This window comes from Heterodontus francisci, unplaced genomic scaffold, assembly GCF_036365525.1.
Source record: "Heterodontus francisci isolate sHetFra1 unplaced genomic scaffold, sHetFra1.hap1 HAP1_SCAFFOLD_1010, whole genome shotgun sequence".
NCBI classification, from domain to species: domain Eukaryota; kingdom Metazoa; phylum Chordata; class Chondrichthyes; order Heterodontiformes; family Heterodontidae; genus Heterodontus; species Heterodontus francisci.
The window spans coordinates 119,410-130,527 of NW_027140738.1; positions in this window are offsets into that span (position 1 = coordinate 119,410).

Sequence of the window (11,118 nt, forward strand, 5' to 3'; positions counted from 1 at the left end):
TTCAGGGGACAGTGACTGGGGAATCGGGGGACAGTGACTGGGGAATCGGGGGGGACAATGACTGGGGAATCAGGGGGGACAGTGACTGGGGAATCAGGGGGGACAGTGACTGGGGAATCGGGGGACAGTGACTGGGGAATCGGGGGACAGTGACTGGGGAATCGGGGGGGACAGTGACTGGGGAATCGGGGGACAGTGACTGGGGAATCGGGGGGGACAGTGACTGGGGAATCGGGGGGAACAGTGACAGGGGAATCGGGGGGGACAATGACTGGGGAATCAGGGGGGACAATGACTGGGGAATCAGGGGGGACAGTGACAGGGGAATCGGGGGACAGTGACAGGGGAATCGGGGGGGACAGTGACAGGGGAATCGGGGGGGACAGTGACTGGGGATTCGGGGGACAGTGACTGGGGAATCGGGGGACTGTGACTGGGGAATAAGGGGGGACAATGACTGGGGAATCAGGGGGGACAGTGACTGGGGAATCGGGGGGGTCAGTGACTGGGGATTCGGGGGACAGTGACTGGGGAATCGGGGGGGACAGTGACAGGGGAATCGGGGGGGACAGTGACTGGGGATTCGGGGGACAGTGACAGGGGAATCGGGGGGGACAGTGACTGGGGAATCGGGGGGGACAGTGACAGGGGAATCGGGGGGGACAGTGACTGGGGAATCGGGGGGGACAGTGACAGGGGAATCAGGGGGGACAGTGACAGGGGAATCGGGGGGGACAGTGACTGGGGAATCGGGGGACAGTGACAGGGGAATCGGGGGGGACAGTGACAGGGGATTCGGGGGACAGTGACAGGGGAATCCGGGGGGACAGTGACTGGGGAATCGGGGGGGACAGTGACTGGGGAATCGGGGGGGACAGTGACTGGGGAATCGGGGGGGACAGTGACTGGGGAATCGGGGGACAGTGACAGGGTAATCGGGGGGGACAGTGACTGCGGAATCGGGGGGGACAGTGACTGGGGAATTGGGGGGGACAGTGACTGGGGAATCGGGGGACAGTGGCTGGGGATTCGGGGGGGACAGTGACTGGGGAATCGGGGGACAGTGACTGGGGAATCGGGGGGGACAGTGACTGGGGAATCGGGGGACAGTGACTGGGGATTCGGGGGGGACAGTGACTGGGGAATCGGGGGACAGTGACTGGGGAATCGGGGGGGACAGTGACAGGGGAATCGGGGGGGACAGTGACTGGGGTATCGGGGGGGACAGTGACAGGGGAATCGGGGGGGACAGTGACAGGGGATTCGGGGGACAGTGACTGGGGAATCGGGGGGGACAGTGACAGGGGAATCGGGGGGGACAGTGACAGGGGAATCGGGGGGGACAGTGACTGGGGATTCGGGGGACAGTGACTGGGGAATCGGGGGGGACAGTGACTGGGGAATCGGGGGGGACAGTGACTGGGGAATCGGGGGACAGTGACAGGGGAATCGGGGGGGACAGTGACTGGGGAATCGGGGGGGACAGTGACTGGGGAATCGGGGGACAGTGACTGGGGAATCGGGGGACAGTGACAGGGGAATCGGGGGGGACAGTGACTGGGGAATCGGGGGACAGTGACTGGGGATTCGGGGGGGACAGTGACTGGGGAATCGGGGGACAGTGACTGGGGAATCGGGGGGGACAGGTGACAGGGAATCGGGGGGGACAGTGACTGGGGTATCGGGGGGGACAGTGACAGGGGAATCGGGGGGGACAGTGACAGGGGATTCGGGGGACAGTGACTGGGGAATCGGGGGGGACAGTGACAGGGGAATCGGGGGGGACAGTGACAGGGGAATCGGGGGGGACAGTGACTGGGGATTCGGGGGACAGTGACTGGGGAATCGGGGGGACAGTGACTGGGGAATCGGGGGGGACAGTGACTGGGGAATCGGGGGACAGTGACAGGGGAATCGGGGGGGGACAGTGACTGGGGAATCGGGGGGACAGTGACTGGGGAATCGGGGGACAGTGACTGGGGAATCGGGGGACAGTGACAGGGGAATCGGGGGGGACAGTGACTGCGGAATCGGGGGGGACAGTGACTGGGGAATCGGGGGGGACAGTGACTGGGGAATCGGGGGACAGTGACTGGGGAATCGGGGGGGACAGTGACTGGGGAATCGGGGGACAGTGACTGGGGATTCGGGGGGGACAGTGACTGGGAATCGGGGGACAGTGACTGGGGAATCGGGGGGGACAGTGACAGGGGAATCGGGGGGGACTGTGACTGGGGAATCGGGGGGCAGTGACTGGGGAATCGGGGGGGACAGTGACTGGGGAATCGGGGGACAGTGACTGGGGAATCGGGGGGGACAGTGACTGGGGAGTCGGGGGGGACAGTGACTGGGGAATCGGGGGACAGTGACTGGGGAATCGGGGGGGACAGTGACAGGGGAATCGGGGGGGACAGTGACTGGGGAATCGGGGGACAGTGACTGGGGAATCGGTGGGGACAGTGACTGGGGAATCGGGGGACAGTGACTGGGGTATCGGGGGGGACAGTGACTGGGGAATCAGGGGGGACAGTGACTGTGGAATCGGGGGGGACAGTGACTGGGAATCGGGGGGGGACAGTGACTGGGGAATCGGGGGGGACAGTGACTGGGGAATCGGGGGGGACAGTGACTGGGGAATCGGGGGGGACAGTGACAGGGGAATCCGGGGGGACAGTGACTGGGGAATCGGGGGGGACAGTGACTGGGGAATCGGGGGGACAGTGACTGGGGAATCGGGGGGCAGTGACTGGGGAATCGGGGGGGACAGTGACTGGGGAATCGGGGGACAGTGACTGGGGAATCGGGGGGACAGTGACTGGGGAGTCGGGGGGGGACAGTGACTGGGGAATCGGGGGACAGTGACTGGGGAATCGGGGGGGACAGTGACAGGGGAATCGGGGGGGACAGTGACTGGGGAATCGGGGGGGACAGTGACTGGGGAATCGGGGGGGACAGTGACTGGGGAATCGGGGGACAGTGACTGGAGTATCGGGGGGACAGTGACTGGGGAATCAGGGGGACAGTGACTGTGGAATCGGGGGGGACAGTGACTGGGGAATCGGGGGGGACAGTGACTGGGGAATCGGGGGGACAGTGACTGGGGAATCGGGGGGACAGTGACAGGGGAATCCGGGGGGACAGTGACTGGGAATCGGGGGGGACAGTGACTGGGGAATCGGGGGGGACAGTGACAGGGGAATCGGGGGGGACAGTGACTGGGGAATCGGGGGGGACAGTGACTGGGGAATCGGGGGGGACAGTGACTGGGGAATCGGGGGGGACAGTGACTGGGGAATCGGGGGGGACAGTGACTGGGAATCGGGGGACAGTGACTGGGAATCAGGGGGGACAGTGACTGGGGAATCGGGGGACAGTGACAGGGGAATCGGGGGACAGTGACTGGGGAATCGGGGGACAGTGACTGGGGAATCGGGGGGTCAGTGACTGGGAATCGGGGGACAGTGACTGGGGAATCAGTGGGGACAGTGACTGGGGAATCGGGGGACAGTGACAGGGGAATCGGGGGGGACAGTGACAGGGGAATCGGGGGGGACAGTGACTGGGATTCGGGGGACAGTGACTGGGGAATCGGGGGGGACAGTGACAGGGGAATCGGGGGGACAGTGACAGGGAATCGGGGGGGACAGTGACTGGGGATTCGGGGGACAGTGACTGGGGAATCGGGGGGGACAGTGACTGGGGAATCGGGGGGGGGACAGTGACTGGGGAATCGGGGGACAGTGACTGGGGAATCGGGGGACAGTGACAGGGGAATCGGGGGGGACAGTGACTGCGGAATCGGAGGGACAGTGGACTGGGGAATCGGGTGGGGGACAGTGACTGGGGAATCAGGGGACAGTGACTGGGGAATCGGGGGGGACAGTGACTGGGGAATCGGGGGACAGTGACTGGGGAATCGGGGGGGACAGTGACTGGGGAATCGGGGGACAGTGACTGGGGATTCGGGGGGGACAGTTACTGGGGATTCGGGGGGACAGTGACTGGGGAATCGGGGGACAGTGACTGGGGAATCGGGGGGGACAGTGACTGGGGAATCGGGGGACAGTGACTGGGAATCAGGGGGGACAGTGACAGGGAATCGGGGACAGTGACAGGGAATCGGGGGGACAGTGACTGGGGATTCGGGGGGGACAGTGACTGGGGATTCGGGGGACAGTGACTGGGGAATCAGGGGACAGTGACTGGGGAATCGAGGGGGACAATGACTGGGGATTCGGGGGACAGACTGGGAATCGGGGGACAGTGACTGGGAATCGGGGGGGACAATGACTGGGGAATCAGGGGGGACAGTGACTGGGGAATCAGGGGGGAGTGACTGGGGAATCGGGGGACAGTGACTGGGAATCGGGGGACAGTGACTGGGAATCGGGGGGGACAGTGACTGGGGAATCGTGGGACAGTGACTGGGGAATCGGGGGGGACAGTGACTGGGGAATCGGGGGGAACAGTGACAGGGGAATCGGGGGGGACAGTGACTGGGGAATCGGGGGACAGTGACTGGGGAATCAGGGGGGACAGTGACTGGGGAATCGGGGGACAGTGACAGGGAAATCGGGGGGGGACAGTGACTGGGGAATCGGGGGGGACAGTGACTGGGATTCGGGGGTACAGTGACTGGGGAATCGGGGGACAGTGACTGGGGAATCGGGGGGGACAGTGACAGGGGAATCGGGGGGGACAGTGACTGGGGAATCGGGGGGACAGTGACTGGGGGTCGGGGACAGTGACTGGGGAATCGGGGGGGACAGTGACTGGGGATTCGGGGGACAGTGACAGGGGAATCGGGGGGGACAGTGACTGGGGAATCGGGGGACAGTGACTGGGAATCGGGGGGGGACAATGACTGGGGAATCGCGGGGGACAGTGACTGGGGAATCGGGGGGACAGTGACTGGGGAATCGGGGACAGTGACTGGGGAATCGGGGGGGACAGTGACTGGGGAATCGGGGGACAGTGACTGGGGAATCGGGGGGGACATTGACTGGGGAATCGGGGGACAGTGACTGGGGAATCGGGGGGGACAGTGACTGGGGAATCGGGAGACAGTGACTGGGGAATCAGGGGGGACAGTGACTGGGGAATCGGGGGACAGTGACAGGGGAATCGGGGGACAGTGACTGGGGAATCGGGGGACAGTGACTGTGGAATCGGGGGACAGTGACTGGGGAATCGGGGGGGACAGTGACTGGGAATCGGGGGGACAGGACTGGGGAATCGGGGGGGACAGTGACTGGGGAATCGGGGGACAGTGACTGGGGAATCGGGGGGACAGTGACTGGGGAATCGGGGGACAGTGACAGGGGAATCGGGGGGACAGTGACTGGGAATCGGGGGACAGTGACTGGGGAATCGGGGGGGACAGTGACTGGGGAATCGGGGGAAAGTGACTGGGGAATCAGGGGGGACAGTGACTGGGGAATCGGGGGGACAGTGACAGGGGAATCGGGGGGGACAGTGACAGGGGAATCGGGGGGGACAGTGACTGGGGATTCGGGGGACAGTGACTGGGGAATCGGGGGGGACAGTGACAGGGGAATCGGGGGGGACAGTGACAGGGAATCGGGGGGGGACAGTGACTTGGGATTCGGGGGACAGTGGACTGTGGAATCGGGGGGGACAGTGACTGGGGAATCGGGTGGGGGACAGTGACTGGGGAATCGGGGGGACAGTGACAGGGGAATCGCGGGGGACAGTGACTGCGGAATCGGAGGGACTGTGACTGGGGAATCGGGGGGGACAGTGACTGGGGAATCAGGGGACAGTGACTGGGGAATCGGGGGGGACAGTGACTGGGGAATCGGGGGACAGTGACTGGGGAATCGGGGACAGTGACTGGGGAATCGGGGGACAGTGACTGGGCATTCGGGGGGGACAGTGACTGGGGGATTCGGGGGGGACAGTGACTGGGAAATCGGGGGACAGTGACTGGGGAATCGGGGGGGACAGTGACTGGGGAATCGGGGGGACAGTGACTGGGGAATCAGGGGGGACAGTGACAGGGGAATCGGGGGACAGTGACAGGGGAATCGGGGGGGACAGTGACTGGGGATTCGGGGGGGACAGTGACTGGGGATTCGGGGGACAGTGACTGGGGAATCGGGGGACAGTGACTGGGGAATCGGGGGGGACAATGACTGGGGATTCGAGGGACAGTGACTGGGGAATCGGGGGGACAGTGACTGGGGAAACGGGGGGGGACAATGACTGGGGAATCAGGGGGGACAGTGACTGGGGAATCAGGGGGGACAGTGACTGGGGAATCGGGGGACAGTGACTGGGGAATCGGGGGGGACAGTGACTGGGGAATCGGGGGACAGTGACTGGGGAATCGGGGGGGACAGTGACTGGGTATCGGGGGGAACAGTGACAGGGGAATCGGGGGGGACAATGACTGGGGAATCAGGGGGGACAATGACTGGGGAATCAGGGGGGACAGTGACAGGGGAATAGGGGGACAGTGACAGGGGAATCGGGGGGACAGTGACAGGGGAATCGGGGGGGACAGTGACTGGGGATTCGGGGGACAGTGACTGGGGAATCGGGGGACTGTGACTGGGGAATCAGGGGGGACAATGACTGGGGAATCAGGGGGACAGTGACTGGGGAATCGGGGGGGTCAGTGACTGGGGATTCGGGGGGACAGTGACTGGGAATCGGGGGGGACAGTGACAGGGGAATCGGGGGGGACAGTGACTGGGGATTCGGGGGACAGTGACAGGGGAATCGGGGGGGACAGTGACTGGGGAATCGGGGGGGACAGTGACAGGGGAATCGGGGGGACAGTGACTGGGGAATCGGGGGGGACAGTGACAGGGGAATCAGGGGGGACAGTGACAGGGGAATCGGGGGGGACAGTGACTGGGGAATCGGGGGACAGTGACAGGGGAATCGGGGGGGACAGTGACAGGGGATTCGGGGGACAGTGCAGGGGAATCGGGGGAGACAGTGACTGGGGAATCCGGGGGACAGTGACTGGGGAATCGGGGGGGACAGTGACTGGGGAATCGGGGGGGACAGTGACTGGGGAATCGGGGGGGACAGTGACTGGGGAATCGGGGGACAGTGACAGGGTAATCGGGGGGGACAGTGACTGCGGAATCGGGGGGACAGTGACTGGGGCATTGGGGGGGTACAGTGACTGGGGAATCGGGGGACAGTGACTGGGGATTCGGGGGGGGACAGTGACTGGGGAATCGGGGGACAGTGACTGGGGAATCGGGGGGGTCAGTGACTGGGGAATCGGGGGACAGTGACTGGGGATTCGGGGGGGACAGTGACTGGGGAATCGGGGGACAGTGACTGGGGAATCGGGGGGGACAGTGACAGGGGAATCGGGGGGGACAGTGACTGGGGTATCGGGGGGGACAGTGACAGGGGAATCGGGGGGGACAGTGACAGGGGATTCGGGGGACAGTGACTGGGGAATCGGGGGGACAGTGACAGGGGAATCGGGGGGGACAGTGACAGGGGAATCGGGGGGGACAGTGACTGGGATTCGGGGACAGTGACTGGGGAATCGGGGGGGACAGTGACTGGGGAATCTGGGGGACAGTGACTGGGGAATCGGGGGACAGTGACAGGGAATCGGGGGGGACAGTGACTGGGGAATCGGGGGGGACAGTGACTGGGGAATCGGGGGACAGTGACTGGGGAATCGGGGGGGACAGTTACTGGGGAATCGGGGGGGACAGTGACTGGGGAATCGGGGGGGGACAGTGACTGGGGAATCGGGGGGGACAGTGACTGGGGAATCGGGGGACAGTGACTGGGAATCGGGGGGGACAGTGACTGGGGAATCGGGGGGCAGTGACTGGGGATTCGGGGGGGACAGTGACTGGGGAATCGGGGGACAGTGACTGGGGAATCGGGGGGGACAGTGACAGGGGAATCGGGGGGACAGTGACTGGGGAATCGTGGGCAGTGACTGGGGAATCGGGGGGGACAGTGACTGGGAATCGGGGGACAGTGACTGGGGAATCGGGGGGGACAGTGACTGGGGAGTCGGGGTGACAGTGACTGGGGAATCGGGGACAGTGACTGGGAATCGGGGGGACAGTGACAGGGGAATCGGGGGGGACAGTGACTGGGGAATCGGGGGACAGTGACTGGGGAATCGGGGGGGACAGTGACTGGGAATCGGGGGACAGTGACTGGGGTATCGGGGGGACAGTGACTGGGGAATCAGGGGGGACAGTGACTGTGGAATCGGGGGGGGACAGTGACTGGGGAATCGGGGGGGACAGTGACTGGGGAATCGGGGGGACAGTGACTGGGGAATCGGGGGGTCAGTGACTGGGGAATCGGGGGGACAGTGACAGGGGAATCCGGGGGACAGTGACTGGGGAATCGGGGGGGGACAGTGACTGGGGAATCGGGGGGGACAGTGACTGGGGAATCGGGGGGCAGTGACTGGGAATCGGGGACAGTGACTGGGGAATCGGGGGACAGTGACTGGGGAATCGGGGGGACAGTGACTGGGGAGTCGGGGGGGACAGTGACTGGGGAATCGGGGGACAGTGACTGGGGAATCGGGGGGACAGTGACAGGGGGAATCGGGGGGGACAGTGACTGGGGAATCGGGTGGGACAGTGACTGGGGAATCGGGGGGACAGTGACTGGGGAATCGGGGGACAGTGACTGGGGTATCGGGGGGACAGTGACTGGGGAATCAGGGGGGGACAGTGACAGGGGAATCGGGGGGGACAGTGACAGGGGAATCGGGGGGACAGTGACTGGGGATTCGGGGGACAGTGACTGTGGAATCGGGGGGGACAGTGACTGGGGAATCGGGGGGGGACAGTGACTGGGGAATCGGGGGACAGTGACAGGGGAATCGGGGGGGACAGTGACTGCGGAATCGGAGGGACTGTGACTGGGGAATCGGGGGGGACAGTGACTGGGGAATCAGGGACAGTGACTGGGGAATCGGGGGGACAGTGACTGGGGAATCGGGGGACAGTGACTGGGGAATCGGGGGACAGTGACTGGGGAATCGGGGGACAGTGACTGGGGATTCGGGGGGGACAGTGACTGGGAATTCAGGAGGGGGACCAGGACTGGGGAATCGGGGGACAGTGACTGGGGAATCGGGGGGGACAGTGACTGGGGAATCGGGGGACAGTGACTGGGGAATCGGGGGGGACAGTGACTGGGGAATCGGGGGGACAGTGACTGGGGATTCGGGGGGGGACAGTTACTGGGGATTCGGGGGGGACAGTGACTGGGGAATCGGGGGACAGTGACTGGGGAATCGGGGGGGACAGTGACTGGGGAATCGGGGGACAGTGACTGGGGAATCAGGGGGGACAGTGACAGGGGAATCGGGGGACAGTGACAGGGGAATCGGGGGGGACAGTGACTGGGGATTCGGGGGGGACAGTGACTGGGGATTCGGGGGACAGTGACTGGGGAATCAGGGGACAGTGACTGGGGAATCGAGGGGGACAATGACTGGGATTCGGGGGACAGACTGGGGAATCGGGGGACAGTGACTGGGGAATCGGGGGGGACAATGACTGGGGAATCAGGGGGGACAGTGACTGGGGAATCAGGGGGGACAGTGACTGGGGAATCGGGGGACAGTGACTGGGGAATCGGGGGACAGTGACTGGGGAATCGGGGGGGACAGTGACTGGGGAATCGTGGGACAGTGACTGGGGAATCGGGGGGGACAGTGACTGGGGAATCGGGGGGAACAGTGACAGGGGAATCGGGGGGGACAGTGACTGGGGAATCGGGGGACAGTGACTGGGGAATCAGGGGGGACAGTGACTGGGGAATCGGGGGACAGTGACAGGGAAATCGGGGGGGACAGTGACTGGGGAATCGGGGGGGACAGTGACTGGGGATTCGGGGGTACAGTGACTGGGGAATCGGGGGACAGTGACTGGGGAATCGGGGGGGACAGTGACAGGGGAATCGGGGGGGACAGTGACTGGGGAATCGGGGGGGACAGTGACTGGGGGTTCGGGGGACAGTGACTGGGGAATCGGGGGGGACAGTGACTGGGGATTCGGGGGACAGTGACAGGGGAATCGGGGGGGACAGTGACTGGGGAATCGGGGGACAGTGACTGGGGAATCGGGGGGGACAATGACTGGGGAATCGCGGGGGACAGTGACTGGGGAATCGGGGGGGACAGTGACTGGGGAATCGGGGGACAGTGACTGGGGAATCGGGGGGGACAGTGACTGGGGAATCGGGGGACAGTGACTGGGGAATCGGGGGGGACATTGACTGGGGAATCGGGGGACAGTGACTGGGGAATCGGGGGGGACAGTGACTGGGGAATCGGGAGACAGTGACTGGGGAATCAGGGGGGACAGTGACTGGGGAATCGGGGGACAGTGACAGGGGAATCGGGGGACAGTGACTGGGGAATCGGGGGACAGTGACTGTGGAATCGGGGGACAGTGACTGGGGAATCGGGGGGGACAGTGACTGGGGAATCGGGGGGGACAGTGACTGGGGAATCGGGGGGGACAGTGACTGGGGAATCGGGGGACAGTGACTGGGGAATCGGGGGGACAGTGACTGGGGAATCGGGGGACAGTGACAGGGGAATCGGGGGACAGTGACTGGGGAATCGGGGGACAGTGACTGGGGAATCGGGGGGGACAGTGACTGGGGAATCGGGGGAAAGTGACTGGGGAATCAGGGGGGACAGTGACTGGGGAATCGGGGGACAGTGACAGGGGAATCGGGGGGACAGTGACAGGGGAATCGGGGGGGACAGTGACTGGGGATTCGGGGGACAGTGACTGGGGAATCGGGGGGGACAGTGACAGGGGAATCGGGGGGGACAGTGACAGGGGAATCGGGGGGGACAGTGACTTGGGATTCGGGGGACAGTGACTGTGGAATCGGGGGGGACAGTGACTGGGGAATCGGGTGGGGGACAGTGACTGGGGAATCGGGGGACAGTGACAGGGGAATCGCGGGGGACAGTGACTGCGGAATCGGAGGGACTGTGACTGGGGAATCGGGGGGGACAGTGACTGGGGAATCAGGGGACAGTGACTGGGGAATCGGGGGGGACAGTGACTGGGGAATCGGGGGACAGTGACTGGGGAATCGGGGACAGTGACTGGGGAATCG